At 40.4% G+C, this 22370-nt stretch overlaps 1 protein-coding gene across 1 annotated transcript in view; it reads right to left on the reverse strand.

Moving 5' to 3' along the window:
* tln1 (talin 1) overlaps positions 1-20864 on the reverse strand; it is a 124204-nt gene extending 103340 nt beyond the window's left edge. Inside the window, exons 1-2 of the mRNA XM_039780446.1 lie at positions 20705-20864; positions 489-561 (exon numbers count right to left, since the gene is read on the reverse strand). The gene's annotated coding sequence lies outside the window, so the exon portion shown is untranslated. The remainder of the gene's footprint in view (positions 1-488; positions 562-20704) is intronic.
* Between the last annotated feature and the right edge of the window lie 1506 nt (positions 20865-22370).

A 22370-nucleotide genomic window follows, 5' to 3' on the forward strand; every position in this document is an offset into this window, starting at 1 on the left:
CTATATTTCTAAGTAGATTCTTCTTCTACACTGTATTCTGATCAAATGAACGTGGCCCGACCGGCAGATTATTGGTCCCCCCCACCCCGTGCCACCCCACTTAAAAAAAATCATGGAATCGCCCCGTATGGAGTGCATTATCCTAAAGACTGACACAAGAGCCACGATGATAAAAGGTGAACTTGCAACAAGCTGAGCCACATTGAGGAGTAACATTTGTTCTAAATATCAAGGACTACAGTTTCTTGTTAAACTATTGAAAGTTATGTGAGACTTTTCTTTCTTTTTTACAAATGCTGTGAGATGTGTACATTTGTTATCTGTGACTCGCTCTTGATTCTAACATGTAATTTGGTGAACAAAATCAAAAGATCCTGCTAAGTGTAAGAATTGGAATCATCTCAGATCACTTGCTGACTTTCAATTCATTGATATCCACCTCAGTGTAGGCCTATTCAACGTCGAGAGAAGGGGAGTGAAGTAAATACCTGATGTAAAGCGGTGTTTGAGTGACAGCCCTCCTGCCCAGTCAGATGATGACCTTTGGGTTTTTCTCTCTGGCTGAAGAAAAGGAAACAGACCAGGTTACCATCATTTTTGATTTAATGACCAATCACAACACAACAGTCAGACGCTCCAGCAGTTTGGGAGCTTGCAATTTCTTACAAATTCAACCAATCGCACATCATTTGCCAGAACTTTCCTCAAGAGTTTTACACAGTAGACATCCTGCTGCACACTAAATTTCCTTTTCTAAGGTTAATCTAATAAATAAAGTGGAACTTGTGGAGTTGCTATAACCTGTCTGGGTGTGAAATAGTTCACTGGATTCTGTGGCAGGAAGATCTCCTCTGCGTGCGTGCGTGCGTGCTAAAACTAAAATGTGTGTGTGTGTGTGTGTGTTTATCATGGTAATGACAGGTATTGCAAAATCCATACCCATAAGTCAGTTCTCGCAAATATTTTACTGGCTGACTGTGGACTTCTCTGCAGCAACATGTTTGAAGGCACTTGAGGCCTCCGGCTGCAACACTCAGCCCAACATGCTGATACACAGCAGTGCTAGGAGCTTCTCTCTCATGGTCATTTTGTTTAGTGACTCATCAGTCATTGATGAAACAACGTCTTCACAAACTTGGACCGTCCTCTACTTTGGTAGGACTGGGTTCTTGTGAGATCCTACTCAGATGTGCTGATGTCATTTCCTGTTTTAAAAAAGCCCTTCAATGCCATAAAAGGGCATTTCATCTGTATACTCCCAGCTATGATTCAGCAGGGAGCAGTGTATCCTGTCTGCAGTGAATGTAAGGACAGTTTGTTTGGCTTAAGGAAAGATAAGAGGGGACTCATGCATTTAAAGCTCATTCAGGTCTGTTATGTTACATTGGTTGTCTTCCATATTATTATTAAAAAAACACATTTAGGACCAAAAATCCAGTACTTCACTGCTCCACTCTTCCAATTTGATAAGTATCAATACAGACTGAGAGAAAGCCTGGACACTTCCGAAAATGCAATATACTGCGAATACTGTGAATACTTCCCACCCCACCCTGCCTGAAAGAGGAAGTGCTGAGTTGCAACAGTAATTACCGAGAAATGTGGAAGAGTGCACTAAAGTCCACAGCAGCCAATCACAATCCGTTTGGCAAAAGAAACACCAGAAAACAATACTGAGGCTGAGTTCCAAGGAAAAGCATTAATTAGTGTATTGTGTTGAACAGTATGAGACAAGTCACAGTTAATATGCACATACAAATATTAACATATTATTTTTGGTCATAATTAAAGATTATAAGTGATTAAGATATAGAAATATAAATTCTCAGTATTAGACGTAAAAAATCTCAGTTTTGCCAATTTGTACATCAAATGGGAAAGTTCTGTTCACTTAAGTGCTTTATTTGTAAAACCATTTCAGAACATATGCAATGCCTGTGTTGACATCACCATCATATCAAGTTGTTTAGCATGTGGCATGGGGGAGTCAAACCTGAAACTGCTTTATTAGTGAAAAATAAATACACCTGGATGTCTAGTCTAACGACTATTGGTGATACAAATACACAATTGATGAAAATTACTTAATTTTTTTAAGTTTGGCTCCTCGAACCGTTCTAGTTATCAAAGCAAAAGAAAACAGTATAACTCCTTGAGTTGACACAATAGCTAGTTTTAAAACTCAGTAAACTCAAAAGATTTTTGATTGTACATTACGCATAGTGTACATACTGTGTAGTATAGCAGCATTTCTGAGGTGATATGACTTTGAAACATACTGCATACTACTTTATATACTAGGGGTTGACCAATATTGGATTTCTTCGTCTGCTTCTTCTGAGGCTCCGTTGTTTTATTCTTTAATCCTTTTTTAAATGTTTATTGTATGCACCAAATATACACCAAGGCAAATTCCTTGCACAGCAAAGCTCCTTTGGGAAATAATCACATTCTGATGTTTAAAGGTCTTAAAAATCTGACAACAATATATCAGCCAACATTCACGTGTGTGTGTGTGAGGCTTTTTAACTTCACCATCTGTATCGGTGTGTGCATGTTGGGGTCAGATGGGTTCACGACCTGGAGGTCTACTCACTCGAACTCTGAGTTTTATAAGGAGAAGTTTGGATGACATGAGCATCAGCAATGTGACACATTTATACACGACTGAAAACCAAACTTCACAGATACGGATACAACTAGCCACACACCCACACACACACACCCACACACCCCCCACACACAACAAAGTCAGCAAAAATTCAATTATAACTAGAGGTGTAAGAAAAAAAATCAATACACTTGAGTATCACAATATTTTATTTAGCAATACTGTATCGATTTTCAAAAACGTAATAGTTTTTTGTATTAATTATTTCTTTTTTTTAAATTTACGTGCAAAAATATTCATGTAAGACAGCGGTTCACGTTTATGTTGGGTTTAAACTCCCTACTGCTAGATGGCTATGCTGAGACACACCACTAGTGTCCTCGCCTAACAGCGCCTAGCAGTGCCTGACTTTTTGCTAGAAGCTAACAATGTAGCTATGGCTGAACTTTGGCCTACTTTAGCATACAAAAATGTAATCACTAAGAACCTGTGAACCACAATCCCAAACTGGCAAAAAAAATCCCAATATATCGCCCACAGTATCGAAATATATTGCAATATATTGAATCGTGACCCATGTATCGTGATACGTATTGTATCGCCAGATTCTTGCCAATACACAGCCCTAGTTATAACCCAGTTCAGAATTTAAAGACAACAAGGCTCACATAGGAAATGTGTAGCTAATATGCACATTTCAATATTTGTTTACATAACGCAAGTCATATTGCCATCCCAACATTGAACAATGTTATCGCACATCGCAGATTTTCCTCACATCGTGCAGGCCTTAAACTAGGGATGCACCGATCCAACTTTTTCACTCCCGATACTGATGCTAGGGCTTTGTGTATCTGTCGATACCCGATACCAATCAGATAGCGTTGTTGAATTAATAATAAACTGTATACCTTCCACCTTATACCTTCCTTCACCATGTGGAAGAGACTAAAGGCACCAGACCTTCCTAACTAAACATTACTTTCCTAACTAAGACAAAATAACAGATGTAATGTATTGAATTCTTATATATTTGTTATTTAAAAAAACAATTGTGCATTCAAATTGAAAATATAATGTAATCAAACTTCTTAAAATAAATTTAAATGAATAACAATAATGGGCATTTACATAGGTTTTATAAAAGCTTATTCTACTGTCAGGAGTACATAGAATATCACAAAAACATTTCAATGTCATCATGTTTACTAAAAGCTTTGATTACTAAAGGGTTTGCTTGGTTCCACGACATTATACAATAACTTTATATGAAGGAGAATCCATCAAACAGTTATAGAATCTGAACTATATTTATTGTGCAAACTGCAAAGTAGTAAAATAAACTCAAATCGAATGAATACACATACCACCAACTTTAACATGGTTTCCCTTTCAAAACTAAATAGTTGTAAGCTAGCTATATAAACACTACCTTGGCCACAGATAAGTTAGGTTGTTGTAGTGTGGTTGTAGTGGGCGAGTGAACGGAGCTCCGCTGGCAGCCTCCTTTGCCGTTTGAATAATGTTAGCAGGTTGGAGGACGTATTTCAGCGAGGAAAGAAATCTTAAACCCAGAGTTTTAATCATTGCTCTGAACCAGTCTTTCTGAATGGTCTGTAGCGGGACTCTAGGTGGATTATTATTGTGTTCATAATGTTGCTCCGCTGCATGCTTGAAGTGACGGGTCTTTCACGTTAGCACGGCCGAGTAATGTTAGCGCAACCAAGTAATGATAGAGCGACGGGCAACAATAGTGGCTAAATTATGTCCCATTTTTTTTAGTAACAAACTTCGGAACAGACGGCTCCTCTCTTGAGCATATGTTGTTCTGGTGTATCTACGGTCTTTCTTCATCCTCTAATTCTCTTCTCGGTTCTTGAATGTGCCGTAGCGACCGGCGCCTCTCCCAGCTTAACAGACTGTTATGCTACCTGGCTAGCTAGCAGCTATAATGTTACCCAAAATGCCGTTCGGCGGTGTACATTTGTAAATGTAAAATTATTAGTGTTTAGTATAATTGTTTAAGTCACAAGATCTGTTAATTTTCTCGATCCGCGATCCAGCTCTTTGTCAATATCGGGGCCGATATCCGATCTTAATATCGGATCGGTGCATCCCTACCTAAAACACATTTCGATCTGGATGAACTGTTGCTTTGTGTCCAACATATCTGACTGCTAACGTTTATTGACCAATTACGTGATCTAAGCAATAACCTTGGTGAGTACAATGCATGGACAAAAAGAAGACCTAAGTCATAATAAAGTCCTTTAAGACTCAGCAACTAAGGTCTGCATATACATTAAGCATCAAGTATTGGCTACCAGCAGCTACATCACCAGTGCTTGAAGACCTTTCTCAGCTAACTTCACTTCCTGTCACTCCAGTCCAGTCTTCCACTGTACAGCGACAGCAGTCAACGGTCATCCTGTCCTGTCAGCAGTCAGATACTCTATCTCTCGCCTCATGTCCTTCAATCCAGACTCTGTTTCTGTCTAAAGCGTAGGGGGAACCATCCAACAACAACCAGAGGATTATTACAATAACTTCTTATCTTAATATGCAGAGCAACACATTTCACTTTCTGCTCTCCAGGGCTGATAAGTACAGCATGTGTTACTGTTACAGTCTCTATCACCCGATGCCTAAAGCGTACAGTGCAGTACACGCAGCTCAATGGTGTTTTAAGCCCCCAACGTTGACTTCAAGGCAGCGCTGCAACCGTCGACTTCATGGCACCTAACCCTAACCATTGCCTAGTCCTAGTGCCTTCCAGGCAGCGCTAACATTCCTCTATTGAACAAATGAAACATCATACTGAATATAAAAGGCAACACAAAAAAATGACAGTTATATTGTATTGTGCAGCTTTCTACGGATATTTTCTTTCAACAAAAAAAAAAAATATCTGTTTTGGGTCTATTGCAATATGTTGCAGCTTTTCGCAATGTGTATATTGCGCCAGTTGATATTGCGATGACGATTAAAAAAATATATATATTGTGCAGCCCTAGAACAAATCAAGCAATTTGTTGACACTTTGGCTGTACAAAAATGTGATAAAAAAAAAAAATTTAAGAAATGATAATAATCAAAAGTTGCAGCCCCAGCCTAAATTCTATCAGATACTTTGTACGTCCAGAGATCTGTTGCCAATGACAACAGGTTAAAAGAACACCGCTGTTCTACTTTCACTAAAGGTACAGAAGCATTGACAGTAAAGCAGTATAGCAGAAGTGAAGCAAGCTGCGGTGAAGAACGGTTCACCACGAGTTCACAGTGCCACGGAGTACATACAGCTCTTTGCAACCAGTACGCTCCATCTACTGTCTCGGTTCCCAGCTGCACTCAAACATCCTGTGTGATGACGGCCCACGGCAGCCCTGCTGTAGCAGAACAATACTGACTCAGTCACTGCACACCCTGCACCATGATACACAGCACAAGTAAACTTGTATTAGGGTAGTCCAGATTTAGTCAAACATTTTTAGGTTTCTTGTTTCACTTCCCAATATGTGCACTGCTACTGCTGCTGTGGGCCCTCATAACTGAGAACACGGTCAACATCCTGTATCAGGGAATTTCCTCTTTAACTGGGACGTTTTGGGAGCAATTGGTGGGATTTTTGTGGACGAAGTACACACAGAGATACACTGGTAAGAGCAAATGAGGTTTAACCATGTACCAGCTCATTTAAATAGCTTACCTTACTGTATTGTATGAACAGTTAACTTCATTTAATATTGTATGCAGTGTTTTGGTTTGTGTGTTGCAAATGTTCCACCAAAACTGAGTCCGGAGCTTAGCGCCCCCCAAGACGATTATGATTGGTTTAAAGAAATGCAAACAACCCAGAGCGGGGTTTTTTTCCCTATCCCAGAATGTACATGTGGTGTAGCCAGACCTTCCTCCACGGCGCTGTGGAGCTAGAGCTGGACATGTGAGAATAATTACACCTAAACACAAATCCAATTTGTGCCCTCCTAGGCTCCTACTACTCCACTTGATGAACGTGGGACAATGATAAATAACCGACAGCAGTACAGTGCCTACCTGGCACACCTAAATCAAATGGAGCCCTCTGTTCATTAGATGCAGCTGTGTTTACCCTGCTGTGGCGGATGTCAAAACCACCTGATGGCCAAAAGGGGGACACGGTAAAAGAAAACATTTTCCATGTTCTAATCCTGTGTCCTTGTGTCAGTTATCCGGTAGTCTATATCGACGACTGACAGTTATCGAGTGTCTTTCTATATTTCTTAGGATTGTATTTTCCGTGTTGTTCTGTTTTTGTCTTTGTAACTTGACTTGATGACATTGAAAATGAGGGTCGCCCCTCAATGATCTCATGAGGATAAATAAAAGGTTGATTGAACTTCATATATCTCTCTACAGCTTCGTACATGTCACGCTTATTTCTTAAGTCACTTTTGAGTGATCAAATCAAATCTAAAGCATCAGATTTAAATCCTTCTGGTAACTACCCCAGCCACATATGCGGTGGTTTCAGTCGGAAACATCACATTACAGAAGCTAAAGGCGTTCTAACTGCTGTTCCAAGGCTCCCCACAGCACTGACATCTTGTTGCCACGTTTATCCACTGCAGCTCTTTACATTCAAGATTGCTGTAACTGCTTTCTGGGCAGACTTTAAAAAAGTATCCTCAAAGGGATTGCTCATCTCTTCTGTCCAACTATGCGACTTCTGATACCAACAACAACATCACGTGGGGTCTTTACCTAACTCGAGCAACCCTGCTGCGCCTATTTTAGGAAGGGGGATGTCCACGTAACAGGCCACCACATTATGTAGAAAGAGCTCAGTTTCTGTGTTTGGGATTGGTTGGTAGTATTCTATCCAGCTATGCAACTTCAGCTTTCTACTTCGTATCAAGGCCATATCTATAGCAGTCAGTGTTTATGCGGTTTATGTGACTCAGCTCCAGCAGATGATAGACTAATTGATCACATGGTACTTACTCTGTGGTGTTGGGTAAAAGAAAACCTCTGTCAGTCCCAAGCAGCATGTGTGAGGAAACTCATCTCTGTACTAAAGTTAAATTGGAGCTCACCAGCTGAACACATACAGAGCCTGCATCGCAGTTAAGATGGTTTAAAGTTTTGGACTGAGCATGTGCATGATGAGAATCAGCCACATCCTCATTGATGCAATTATTCATTTCAACACCCCGAAATCCTATCCTACAGACTGACGAACAGTTTTGTTTGGTACAGATCCTAATTTTTATTCTTTTCAATGAAAATTATTTATGTTCCGGATCACCAAAACACGGATTAAAACACTTCAAAAAATGAACAATGATCTAACAAACAAAATGAACAAGAATTTACTTTAGACAGCCCTAGTCTTATGTGATTTAAAGGGATACTTCACCGATTTAGCATTCAGCTTTGTATCAGTAGAAACCCGATAGTATTTCTGAATGACCGTGCCTCCCTCCCTCATGTCCCCCTGAGACGAGAGATTTCTGCATTTGGGGCCTGGAAAAAATCTTCCGATGACGTAAAATGACGATTTTTGCGTCATTGGAAGATTTTTGGGCCAGAGGCAAAGGACTACAGCCAGTAGTAGGCTATTCGTATGTTTTCAACACGCCCACAGGGGTTTGGACTGCGGAGTCTGGCCGAGGTATTCCGAATGAAAACGACTGTCAGCCATCTTGAACCTTCGGCTAAACAGGCTTTCGGTTTTCAGCAGAAAACATTTACAATCATTATACCGGAACGTCGCAATACCGATTAACACGGATACATCGGTACAGATCGGAGAATATGGAGAAAACGTTATTACAGACGCAATACCGGCACACTACGTGAGCTTCGCCCTGCACGGAGACCAGCGGTGTCGCTCAATGCCGCTAACCGGGCTAGGGGACATCCTCATCGGCAAGGTGGAAAGCTAACGCTGCTGTCCACCTGTCCCAGCCAGCCTGCTTTGCGTAAGTGTCTGCTCATTAAACAACAAGCTGGACTACATCCTCCTTCAACAAAACTCCCAACGTGAGTTCAGTGACTGCTGTGTTTTTGTTGTTGTGGAAACATGCCTGAACAACGTTATCCGGAAACCGGGACTATCCAGCTACCAGGCTGCTCCGCCGGCCCGTGGAGGTGGACTGTTGTAGAAATAAAATCCAACTAGCTACTGCTAACTGCTGGTGGAGCTTGTGACTGTTAAATGCCGACCATTCGACATTCCACGCTAATTCACGCCTGTGTTTATACTCCGTGTTTAGCTACACCAATGCTAGTATGCGTTAGCTGAACTTTACGGATCCTGCTTGCAAGTGTCCGCTCATTTAGACCACAAACTGGACTACATCCAACTTCAACGACACTCCCAACGTGAGTTCTGAGACTTTGTGTTTTTGTTGTGGAAAACATGCCTGAATAGTGTACCGGACTGTCCAGTTACCAGGCCTGCTAGCCCTCCGAGCTAGAGATGCTCTGTCGCCGGGTAAAAGAGGTGGGCGCTGTGCTTACCGAAAGTGGTGCAGAAATGTGGTGATTTGTATCCATTTAACTGCTAACTGCTGGTGGAGTTTGTGACTGTTAAATGCCGACCATTCTACATTACAAACTAATTTCACGGCTGTATTTATGCTCGGTGTTTACAGCCCACCAAGCGCTAATGCTAGTATGTGTTAGCTGAACTTTACGGAGCCTATAAAGTGTGTGTACTAAATGTAGCCTGTTTCGTATGTCGTTTTTATATAATGTCGTTTTTATATATGTTAAATGTGTAACACCACTTGAGTCACGATGAAACGTTGTTTCGTGTATATGGTTGAAATGACAATAAAACACGCTTGAGTTGAGTTGAATGCCTCTGTCGGTCTGTCAAGCGGTAGGCGTGGCTTGGGAGTGGACTCAAAGCAACGAAACAGGTGCATTCTGGGATTTGGTGTTTTTCATCCATATAAGACCAAAACACATTTTCTGGCTTTTCTCGGCCTAGAAGGCACCAATTTAAAAAAAAATTCACATTTCTACTACATAAGTGACCCAATTTAAAGATATATTCAGCTTTCCAGCGGTGAAATATTCCTTTAACAGGAGTTAGGAGGAAACTGTGTTGAGATTTATAATAACATGTAACTTTCTGTATGGATCATAGTACAGTATTATGGGTATTTTATCTGCTGAACCGTTACATTTGGCAAAAAAACTGATTTAATTGACAAATCACATCATGGCTACACTTTCCTGTCATTTGTTTTAATTTCAAAGAGCACTTTGTTGTATTTTAGCAGAATACTAAGCAGGAGAAGGACAGAAATGAGTAGATTTTAATCTGTTTATTTATCGCAAATAACTTTTTATCATTATTGCGATATTCAAAAAACGTTAGGGCATATTGCATATTTTCCTCATATCGTTCAGCCCTAATAAATACCCTGAAGTTGTTTCAGAAGCAGCATAGTAATATTACATTACATTATATATACAATATTTTCATTTGTATCGCCACCAACCACCACAAGTAAATTCTCAACCTGTGGGAAACACTGTTGTATTAGCCAAACAGTGGAATTACAACTTCTGTGTCGTCACGTGATGACATGGAGCCCAAAAACACTGTTTACCATAGAACTACATGCTGAAAGAGACGTCGGTACATAGGTGGATAATTTTTTTTAAACGTCACAATCAACGCAAAATATCTGGTTTCACTATCAGAATTTGATCCATCCGGTCCGACAACAATGAAATAATTTAATCCCCATTTAAGTTAGCGGAGCGCTAAACCGGAAGTGGCCTGCTCTACTGGCCAATGTGGTCTCTAGTGCGCCTGCTCTATGGGCCGCACACTGCACATTTTATACACAGCAGCTGAACTTTTTTTGGTTTTGTGCGCCACTGAGCAACTCTCATAGGAATGACTGGGGCTCCGCCTCGAACGCTGTATCCAGGTCCTATTATACATCCATGGAGCATAGAGTGTAGGCTTCATTCAGCCAGCCTCAGCTCCTGCACGCTCCACCTCTTTGCCCATGTGGTCCATTTTTTATACAGTCTGTGATCTGGCCCCGGGTTTATCCGAACCCTTTATGTTCGATACTGGTACATATTTAGCCGGGCAACATGAGCACCAGCTCTGCTGTCTCCAGCACGGCAGAGGAATTCAACTGTGTGCATTCCTCTGGTATGCCAGCATCAGAGCATAGAGACAGAGAGAAAGAGGGAGAGAAGAAAGAAGAGAGGCTTTATTCAGCTGTATGTCACTGGCAGCCAGCACAAGAACTAAAGGCAGCCAATCCCAACGGAAAACAGGAATGTGAAGACGGAGAAACTCTGTGGCAAAGGGAAGATAACATCTCATCTACAATTGGAGACCATTTTCAACTCCAAGGAAGTCAACAACAAACAAGGTTTACTCTATACACATTAACATGCCATTTCCTGTATTTATTTGCACCTATTTAACCATGGCAGTTAAAGCACTGACATGAAATTAGTTATTGTCTTATATTGTACTTTATATAGCATTTCCTAGGACACAAACTACCATTATTGTGAAAAGTGGAAATGTCTGCATTGTTAAAAAACTACTCACACATTCACACGTTTCTGAGAGATAATGTTTGTATTTTTGCATCTTTAATAAAAGAGCACTTTCCTTTACTGCTTTATCTAAAATGATGCTTGTCGTGTTAAATCAGAGTCTGATGGACCCCGGATTGGACAGGGAAATCCACAGTCAGTCGACCTGCATGGTAGCATACAGTACATCAAGCACAGACAACAGCAAATGCTCATATTTTAGGTGCACAACGTGATATTATGAAGCAGACATGGGGCTCCAGACTATCCTTTTAATTTTTTCATTTAGGTGCACCCAAAAAAATTCACCACACCTTTTTGCGCCATAATAGTACATTTTAAGCTTCATTAGATTATGACGTCTCACGTTATTACCATGTAAACAGATTCCATAGTAAGGGCGCTGAAGACACTTACTTAAAAAGGTCCCATGGCATGAAAATTTCACTTTATGAGGTTTTTTAACATTTATAAGAGTTCCCCCAGCCTGCCTATGGTCCCCCAGTGGCTAGAAATGGTGATAGGTGTAAACCGAGTCCTGGGTATCCTGCTCTGCCTTTGAGAAAATGAAAGCTCAGATGGGGGTCAATTCAGTTCAATTCTTAATGTAAACATTAATACTTTTAATAATGTACCAGGTTAAAGTGATGGTTCGGAGTAATTTCACCCTAGGGTCCTTTGCACCATGACCTTGAGCCAAACACCAGACCCAGAAGCTTTTTTCACCTGGGTCTAACATTGGGAGAGTTAGCGTAGAGTAGCGTTATCAGCTGAATAGCTTAGCGCAGGGGCTAATGGACCCACGTTTGTATCTCGTAAATGACCCCACTAATAATGCCCAAAATGATACCAAACTTCTACACTAGTACATATAGGTTATGTACTCATCAAACGATGGATTGGAAAGTTTGTAAGTACACCAGAAGTTTATGTAAATAACACTTGCCTGTTGGCTTTTGCTCTCTGCTGTCGCTGCTGCTGCTGCTGCTGCTAGCACAGTAAGACAAGTGCTTAGGGCAGTCTACAAATTACAACACCGATAAGAGATACAACAAAAATATTTATTAATTTAATGATTAAATAAGGTAATGTCTCCAAACTTACCTCAATTATAACTTGTCTCCTATTAGTTATACTACAGCACTTACTTTAAAAAAAGAAAGTTCAATTAATAAATGTTACAGAGTCCATGGTAAAACTTCAGACATCACCACAAAGTCATGAAATACGTGTGGCAGCAAAGGGCAGCAGGTCGGATTCGAACCCTGCGCCACTGCAGGACTCAGCCAAAACGGGGCGAATGCTCTTACTGGGTGAGATAGAAGGCGCCCCATGTTGGCTGAGTCCTGCAGTGGCGTAGGGTTCGAATCCGACCCGCTGCCCTTTGCTGCGTGTCATCCCCCATCTCTCCCCCTTTCATATCTATCCACTTTGAAATAAAAGGGAAAAGCCCCAAAAACTAATCTTAAAAAAATATATTTACATACGTGTGGCAGGGCACGTTTATTAACTTGAAGAATCATTCAAACAGTGGTCCACCTTCTCTTCCTCTCAAACCGTGACACTTTGACAGACACGTGTGTGTGTGTGTGTGTGTGTGTGTGTGTGTGTGTGTGTGTGTGTGTGTGTGTGTGTGTGTGTGTGTGAGTGAGATAATCTGCCTGGGGGAAAGGTAGCAGTGAAAAATGTGCTAAGCAGTTTCATTTATTCTCTTTCAATAAGCCACAGGGCTTCTCAATATATCGTTTTTTTTTGTTTTTTTTTAAATCATCATCACAAAATCAACTGCAGACATGTCACCAGAAACACTACAGAAAACTACATTTCTAAATGTAACGGTCATTCTTTTCTTTAGCAGTGCCTTTTTATATTCAATTCAATGTTCAATTTGTATTCCCTACCATTAAAAGGAGCTGTTTTGGGCACCACCTAAACCGAATGAAGGTAACTAAATTACTTTTCTCAGATCTTTTCTCAGAATGATTGCAGTTGGTCCTCCTCAGTAGACGACTATAGCAAGTTTGGTCTTTAAGTTTTGAGTGTTGAGTGGTATTTATATCCTGTCAAAACTAGTAATTTTAAAAATAGAATCATAATGGCTCTGACGCCCATGGCGGGACTACATGAAGGTCGATCCACAGGCAGGTCAAAAAGCCAAAATTCTGAATGACGGTCAGTATACTTGGGCTGGGATATGCTTTAATTCCAATCCTTTGCGATACATGGGCGCCGATTCAATTTGTATTGCGATTTTCATTTATTGCAATTCTAGACGTATTGCGGTTCCATAGTGTTGGGTATCGCGATTTTCTTTTCCTTCTTTAATCAAAAGCAAAAGTTGAATAATACACTTCTAGAGACAATATGTCATGAGACATTTCTAAAAACTGGTTGTTCAGTCAGCCAGTCTGATATATATATAAAAAAAAATTTGATTCTAGGGGAAATAATTGATTTACAAAAATCACATATACAATTTATGATTTTTTTTTTCCACCCCTACAGTATACAGTAGTAACAAACACAACATTAAGCAAAAATAGCAAATGCTCATTCTGTCGGTGAATAACAGAATTGATACATTATATTGGGAGCACATAATTTGCTGTGACTATGACGCAGTGTTTACTTCTTAATCGTGCAATTCCTCAAATGTTCAATATATTCAAATGAGGACATCCACAGTGATGCAGCGGTGCACGTGTGTTCACGTCACCGTTTAACAGCATCAGCTCATATTGCAACAGTAAATGCTCAAACTAATTTAAGGCATTGAATGCCATAAATAATGAGCTACTCTTCTTAGCCTTCGCAACGGGAAACCAGACAATAATGTACAATGAATCAAGATTATCAACTTGTATGAACAGTGTTTCATACTTAGCCCAGAGTGGGTTTCCTCCATCTATAACGGAAGGGTCAGCTAGGTTGCGAGGCGGACCCTTCAAGACACTGGGTAACTGTGGCTCTGCACGTGAGCAGACAAGCAGCTGCTGTCTCAGCATCAAAGGAAAGCCCACTTGGTACTTTAAGACAATTCACATGTCTGTTTGGAAAGGCTAATTAAATACTTGCTTTTCTACCGCTCGCTCCACCCCAAGCCCTGTGTACATAAATTAACCAGAATTCTCTCCAGCATGTCTAAGGCTGCACAATATGAAGAAAATATGTAATTAAGCTAAACCGACAACCGATATTTGGAAGCAATATGCATATACAGTGAAAATGAAAATCTAAAAAGAAAGTTTAAATGCTTTAAGCAATTATTGGATAAATAAGAAACTTTGAACATAATAGCCAGTAACAGAGAGTCAGATAGTTTTTGTTTTTGGGGGGGGGGGGACATTAAGTCAGACTCAGTGGTAAGTGAAACCGAAGCAGAGGGACAGACACAGAGCTGTAGCCGAGCCAAAGTAGAACACTTTTTAATTCATTCACTTTATCGGTTATCAGGCAAATAAAACGCTGATACAGATGATCTGCAGACTGCCAAAAAACAGCCCGTCTATCCACACGCACATTTCATCTCAAAACTTCACCTTAAACTTAGCTTGGAAATTAGCAGGGCCTCTTTAAGTATATCAATGTGAGTTAAATAATCAGGTCAAACATGAAAACCACTGACTTCGTCTAAAACGTATCTAATTACTCCAAACAGCCTTACTGCTTCAGATGATCTTAAAGATCTAGTAGAAACTGCTTTTATCTCTGGAGAGTTCTCACTGAACTCCCCAGGCATCTGACACGGGCTTGGGAATTGGCTCGAGTCTTAAACAAACCATTTCTTGTGCTGGAGGAGTGGCAGCACATGTTGTCTTGACCAAATATGGCTGAGCGAAAAACACTACGGTCCGGTCTCTGCAGCACACTGGAATGAAAAGCAGCTTTCCTTAACTGGTGTGAGAGTGGGCCATGACACAACACACTGACACCTACCCAACGGAGCTTTTACTCGACAGGCTGGATATGTGTAGCTGGCTGGCGGGTGGGGGGATTAGCAGTCTGGTTACTTAAATTATTCAGCCTCCCAGTCCAACTGAATGGCACACTCACTACAGGCTTCAGTCACAGATATTTCATTAAAAACCTGATTGCAGCCGTTTTGAATTACAGGAAGGGTGCTAAAATAAAAAGGGTTAGTGCTCAGCACTAGGGTTGGGACGATTGCTTTTGTCCATATACGATTCTGTCACGATACATGGGTGCCGATAGAGCTGGGCGATATATCGATATCGTGATATGAGTAGATTTCGTCTTAGATTTTGGATATCGTAATATGACATAAGTGTTGCCCTTTTCCTGGTTTTAAAGGCTGCATTACAGTAAAGTGATGTCATTTTATGAACTAACCAGACTGTTGTAGCTGTTCTATTATTTGCCTTTACCCCACTTAGTCATTATATCCACATTACCTATCATTATTTATCACAAATCTCATTGTGTAAATATTTTGTGAAAGCACCAATAGTCAACACTACAATATCGTTGCGGTATTGATAGAGGTATTTGGTCAAAAATATTGTGACTGATTCTGATTTTGTCCATATCACCCAACCCTAGGTGCCGATTGGATTTAAATTGCAATTTTAATTTATTGCAATTCTAGAAGTATTGCAATTCGATAGTACTGAATTGCAAATTTCTTTTCTTTCCTTAACAAAAGTTGAATAAAACATTTCTAGAGACAATACGGTGGTGCTCATAAGTTTATGAACCCATGCTTAAGTTGACTAAAGAGGAATAAAAAAAATCATCTTTTGGAAATTGATTTTAATGCCTTAATTTAAAAAAAAAAGAAAAATCCAACCTTTAAGGACACCAATTTTCTTTGTAAATGAATAATGTATCGTAAATAAATAAATGTTCTTCCTTAAAATACAGGGGACATAAGTCAGTACACTGCTATGTTAAATTCCTATAGGAGGCGTGGTTTTATTTCAGTTAGCCTAATAGCTGGTTTGATTTGCATTGAGAGATGATTTTATGGAAAGTACCCCATGCCAATCTCTAGGTATGGTGAAGGGTATGTGATGATGCCCCCACATCATCACATACCCTTCACCATACCTATTTTAATTCCAAAGGCCAAGAGAACTTTATCAGGATGCATAGGATCCTGGATCCATGAAATAACTTTTTAATTTTAAGAAAGAACATTTATTTATTTACGATACATTATTCATTCACAAAAAGATTTTTCCTCATTTTTTTTAAATTAAGGCATTAAGATCAATTTCCAAAAGATGATTTTTTTTATTCCTCTTCTTAGTCAACTTTAGCATGGCTTCATAAACTTATGAGCACCACTGTATATCATGAGACATTTCAATAAGAATGCACATCACATGTCAGTCTGACATTTATTTCATTTGTAAAGAAGAACATAACATGGATTTCCTGCATTTTCTGCTTTCGCTCCGTTTGGCTGAAAATGGATTTGATGTAGTCGCTGTCGGCGGTACTGTAGAAACAGAAAGTATTTAGGTCAATCATTAGTTAAAAAAAAAATAATAATTAAAATCTTGATTCTAGGGAAAAGAATCACTTTTAAAAATCGTTGCAAAAAAGATAAATCACGCTACATACAATTCCGGCGACTTTCCTGCGCAGAAGCTTGAGTGAAGATAATGACCTCTTTTGAAGAGTCCATCATGTTTTTTTAATAACAGATATATCTGTAATAGGGATGCTAATTTAGATTTTTTTTTCGACCAATATCAACCCTCGTTAACCAATCATTAACCATTAACCGACAGCAGGCAAGTAGGGGTTGGTGATTTGTCCTTATCATGAACTTTGAACTAACTTCAACTCGATGAAGACCACACTGTAAATGTGTGTTCAACTGGTGATTATCAAACTAGCGCGTCTCTCTCTCTGGCAGCCTCGTCTGCTCTCCTCTGCGTGTGATTTTCCCTCACACATCTGCTGACTGTGACTGACAGCACCGTTTGCCTCCATTTCTGCCAACCTAAAAACCCAATGCTGCAGCCTGCCGCACTGACTAATTACAGTGAACATACGGTTCAGTTCTTCATTGTCCCACTTGGGAAAATTTGGCTCACAGCAAAATAAAATTGGATAGGATAAAGTGCTAAGTGTGAGCAAAATGTGCGTAGATGCCTGGGGTTATTCATGCTTCTCTCAAATATATACTCTCCCTGACCTTTGACAACAGTCTGGAGGGGCGGTGATGTCTTTTGTTTTAGTGGCATTCAGCCTCAGAGAAGGATTGACACACCAGTGTACAAATTCATCAACAACAGGCCCATGAAACAGACTGATAACAACAGGGTCACCAGCAAATTTCAGGATGTACCGACTCCTACAGGTATAAAGCAGTGATTCCCAACCACGGTTACTTTCACCCCAAGGCGGGCACTTCTGCTGTTGCCAGGGGGCACTTGATTGTGAAGCAGCTCAACTGATTTGAAAAAATGTAGAAATTATGAGTTGAATAAAAGAATATATTAGCTGTAACACCTGTCCACCGAAGTGTAAACGGGTAGTTAAAAGTAATTAATAAATGGTAGAACAGTCTGCAGCTAAAGCTATGAGCTAAAAGACACAAACTACCACTTGGTCACTGCTGCTAAATGTTGCGTTTATTTGAAACTGGTAAACCTCATGGTGCATTCAAAGTAGGGCTGGGCGATATGGAGAAAATCAAATATCACGATATTTTGGACCAAATACCTCGATATCGATACCACAAGGATATTGTAGTGTTGACTATTGGTGCTTTAACAAAATATTTACACAATGAGATTTTTGATAAATAATCAGCAGTAATGGAGATCTAATAACTAAGTGGGGAAAGTTAAATAATATAACAGTTACAACAGTCTGGTAAGTTGAGAAAATGACTTCACTTTACTGTAATGCAGCCTTTAAAACCAGGAAAAGACAACACTTATGCCACATTACGATATAACGATATCCAAAATCTAAGACAATATCTAGTCTCATATCCCGATATCGATAGGATATTCGATATATTGCCCAGCTCTAATTCAAAGTTGATCTGTACCGTGAGTTTTGTTATCTGTTGCACCCCTATTTGGAACATACGTTGGGAATTGATGAAGGGGTACATGAGTTAATCTGACCGGACTGTGGGGGGGGGGGCTCAGACTAAAAAGGGTGTTGGGACCACTTGTATAGAGGATATACAGAGTAAAGAACCCATTCCTGTGGTGCTCCAGTGAAAGATAGACCCTGCTGTGACAGGGCATCATTAACTCTGACCCTCTGGGGCCTACATGTCAGGACATCCACAATCCACATTACAATGCTAACATCAAGATTGAAAAGAGACGACAGTTTATTGGCTACAATTAGTGGCTGGATTCAATCAAGAGCAGATGAAAAGTCAATAAAGTCTTGCATGCATGAGTTAGTGTGCCCTCTATGTGCTTATACCAAAAGTGAGCAACTAAAAAGCCATCCTCTGGTGGACCATGAAAATTGCAGCACATTTTGTGACAGACCAAAGTGTTCTCCGTCCTCTCCTTTCCTCCCAGCAGCATACAACACAGGAAGTGACAGACAGAGCAGGACACCGAGCCAACTACTGCAACAACAAAACCTTCCTCAACAAACGATGATCATTGATTGGGCAGATATAAGCCCCTCCTTCCCTTCAAATGATCCATCCTAGTTGTCCTTTTTCCTCCCCTCATTTTGGTTTTCCCTTGAGAATTTTCCAAAAGGTCTTCATTTGGTGTTTTTGGAGCTCAAATGGCTTTAAGAACACTTATTTCAAGTTGAAAATCTTGTTCTGCCGACCTCCTGTGGATGAATCTTTAAATTTGCTGCAGTGATGCAAAAGTATACTCTGCATGTGTTTAGTACACCGTTGGTGCATTTGAATAATTAACTGCCATGCCATTCTTTACATCCCCTCTGCACTTAGGGTTGGGATAGGCTCAAACAGGACTAGTTTGTACAATGGGTTGTCTGATACATCGGAAATGTAAAGTGTATAGCTATTCCAAACAGCTCCACTGGAAGGCGGAACGAAAAAACTGTAATTCACAGAGACTGGGTGATGCAATGTCCTTTTAAATGTACCAATTTCAGACAGACAGTCTCTGCCAGAAGACATTCAAAGTTGCCAACATGAGAAGTGACAGATATAGACAAGAATGAGATAAAGAGAGAAGTTCAAACACTGATTCTTTTTCTATTCAACGCCACGCAGCTGACCAATGAAGCAAAATCATTGTTGATTCATTTTTGGTTGTTCAACTAATTATTTCAGCACTAAAACACATCAGCATTCAGAAACCATTAAGTCAAACTCAATGCAGTAACACTATAATCACTATTTCATCCATTTGGTCCAATCATCTCTGTTTAAAGGACAAGAGCCTGGATCAACATATTATATTTGTAGGTAGGCTCATGTCATAACTCACAGCTAAAAAAAAAAAAAAAAAATCTTTTTCCTCTTCCTTTCCCGTTTTCCCCCCCCCCCATTTTTTTTTTTTTTTTTAAATTATTACAGTAAAATGATGGGTAAACTGTTCTGGTAGCAAGGATGTTGCAATGACCTTAAAATCCTGGTGTTGGGACATACCTACCATGGAATTATTGTGGGTTTTTTGGGGACATCTGTAAAAATGTCCTTATATTGCATGGAGGCAGCCATAGCATGTGCCAGCATGTAGCACGCCCTGCAACACAGTTAACAGTACAAACTGCTCTAAGGCCTCACAGAATCCTGCCATAGCAGGCTCACTGTGGTTTTTGGCATGTTTTCAAATAAAAAACCTACCTTATAGCCTATAACTGTCAGAAGTGTAGACTACTGCTCCATGCAAATTCCTCCACTCTGTCGCACACCACATCACAGTGGTGTAAGAATTTACACCCGGAGGCTAGATTTTCTTGCTTGCTTGTCTGCTAGCTGCCTAATAACACGCCCTGGCACTCAGCTTTGTTAAAGCAGAACTAATAAAGAAAAAGACAGAAGGTCACATGTCAGCTAGTCCTGAGTAGCTACACAATGGACGTTTTTAAAGCTGATTTCCTGCTTTATGTCAGTAGCGTTAAGTGTAGAGGTGATCTCAAGAAAATAACCTCTTTGAAATACGGAACTTTGACAGAGCAAAAAAAGATGCATCAATACTCACGGAGACCCGTCACCTCAACTAAAATGCCAGACGCCCTAACTTCTGCTACGGAAACTTGAACACAACAGTGCATGTGTCTTCTTGATGGAACAGTGATAGAGCCCACAGGACATTGAGTTGGGTATGTGGGGGAAAGGCATACTTCGCTGTCTGTCTGGTTGTCTGGTTGTCTGTGTGGTGCTTGTTACTTCACAGAACGTCGTTTCCTATGTTTGTTAGCTAGCTTGTGGGTTTCCACACTCGGGGCAGTTTGGACTGCGTCTGTACATTAGCAGGCCTATGTCTGCGTTCTTGTACTAAGTTTTTCTCGCTTCCACATCGAGTCTCTGGTGACGTCAAGGACTTTTTGCTAGAACGGTGGAAACTTTTCAAAGTTAGAAACGTTCATTCTGACCTGAGTGCGTGAATCCACTCCCGCCGGCGGCGCCTCGTCCTTTGAAAACCAAAATTGTGAAAGGTATTTCGATTATTCCCGGTAGAAGCAAAGTTTTCTGTAGCAAGGGGAAAAGCCAGATAGCGTCTTCTCTTCTTAGTTCCCCTCCCTATCCGCTCTCAGCAGTGCTGGTACTAACTCCACCCCGGCGGGCGGGCGGGCTGGCTGCGTCGCCCGCCGCCGTGCAGCGGGGCGTTGGCGCCCTTCTGTGGACACTTTACGAACTGCAGCTCTGTGGCACGCGGGTGTTTCTACTGTCAGTCAACTGACCTATGGCAAAAATCCAATATGGATCTATCCAAGAGCAAGATAGATAAAACAAACTACTTTTACTTTTAGTAAAAGTAGTTTTTTTATATACTCAGCAAAAAAAAGAACCGTCCTGTCACTTTCAACTGCTTTTATATTTTAAGCAAACTTAACATATGCAAATATTTGCATGAACATTAAAAGATTTAACAACTAAGACATAACCTGGACAATTTTCACAGACATGTGACTAACAGAAATGGAATAATGTGTCCCTAAAAGGGGGGGGGTATCTCAGTATTTGGTGTGGCCACCAGCTGCATTAAAAGGTCCCATGGCATGAAAATTTCATTTAATTTTAATGTTAATATGAGTTTCCCCAGCCTGCCTATGGTCCCCCAGTGGCTAGAAATGGTGATAGGTGTAAACCGAGCCCTGGGTATCCTGCTCTGCCTTTGAGAAAATAAAAGCTCAGATGGGCCGATCTGGAATCTTCTCCTTATGAGGTCACAGTTACCTCCCCTTTCTCTGCTTTGCCCGCCCAGAGAATTTGCCCCACCCATGAGACAGACATCATGGCTTTCAAACGAGCAAAGTGGCAGTTGGTCAAGACCACACCCCCACCCTCCTCATGTACTGCACCAGACTGGCCAGTTCTTGCGGTTGTTGTTGCCATCCTGTACCTGTCCCGCAGGTGTGATATTCGGATGTACCGATGTGCTTCCTGTCTCCCTGTAGTGCTGTCTTAGGCGTCTCACAGTAGGGACATTGCGATGTTTTGCCCTGGCCACATCTGCTGTCCTCAGGCCTAAGGCCCGTTCACGCAGGTTAGAAGGGACCCTGGGCGTCTTCCTTTTGGTGTTTTTCAGAATCAGTAGAAAGGTCTCTTTACTTCCTAATTTTCTTTTAATTGTGACCTTAATTGCCTCCCGTCTGCAAGCTGTTACTGTCTTTTCAACGGTTCAACAGGTGCATGCTCATTAATTATTTATGGTTCATTGAACAAGCATGGATAACATTGTTTAAACCCTTTACAATGAAGATCTCCAAAGTTATTTTGATTTTTACAAAAGTATCTTTAAAATACAGTGTCCTGAAAAAGGGGCTTTTCTTTTTTTTTTTTTTTTTGCTGAGTTTATTTTAAACTCATATTTCTTAAAGCTATTCCACGTTTCACAACCTTCCTGAAAGCATGATCTATTTTCTTAGATTCTTTGAAATTTCTATGAGTGTTTATCAGACCCCAGATAAAAATTATAGAATGACTATATTTCTTTTTCCTTTTATTTATTTATTATTGGCTTTCATTGTATCTTCTGCACGTTTGTTTATATTGCGCTGTAATACTGACTGAGAAAGGATTCATGCTTATAAGATT

Source organism: Perca fluviatilis, chromosome 17 (assembly GCF_010015445.1).
Source record: "Perca fluviatilis chromosome 17, GENO_Pfluv_1.0, whole genome shotgun sequence".
Taxonomy (NCBI): domain Eukaryota; kingdom Metazoa; phylum Chordata; class Actinopteri; order Perciformes; family Percidae; genus Perca; species Perca fluviatilis.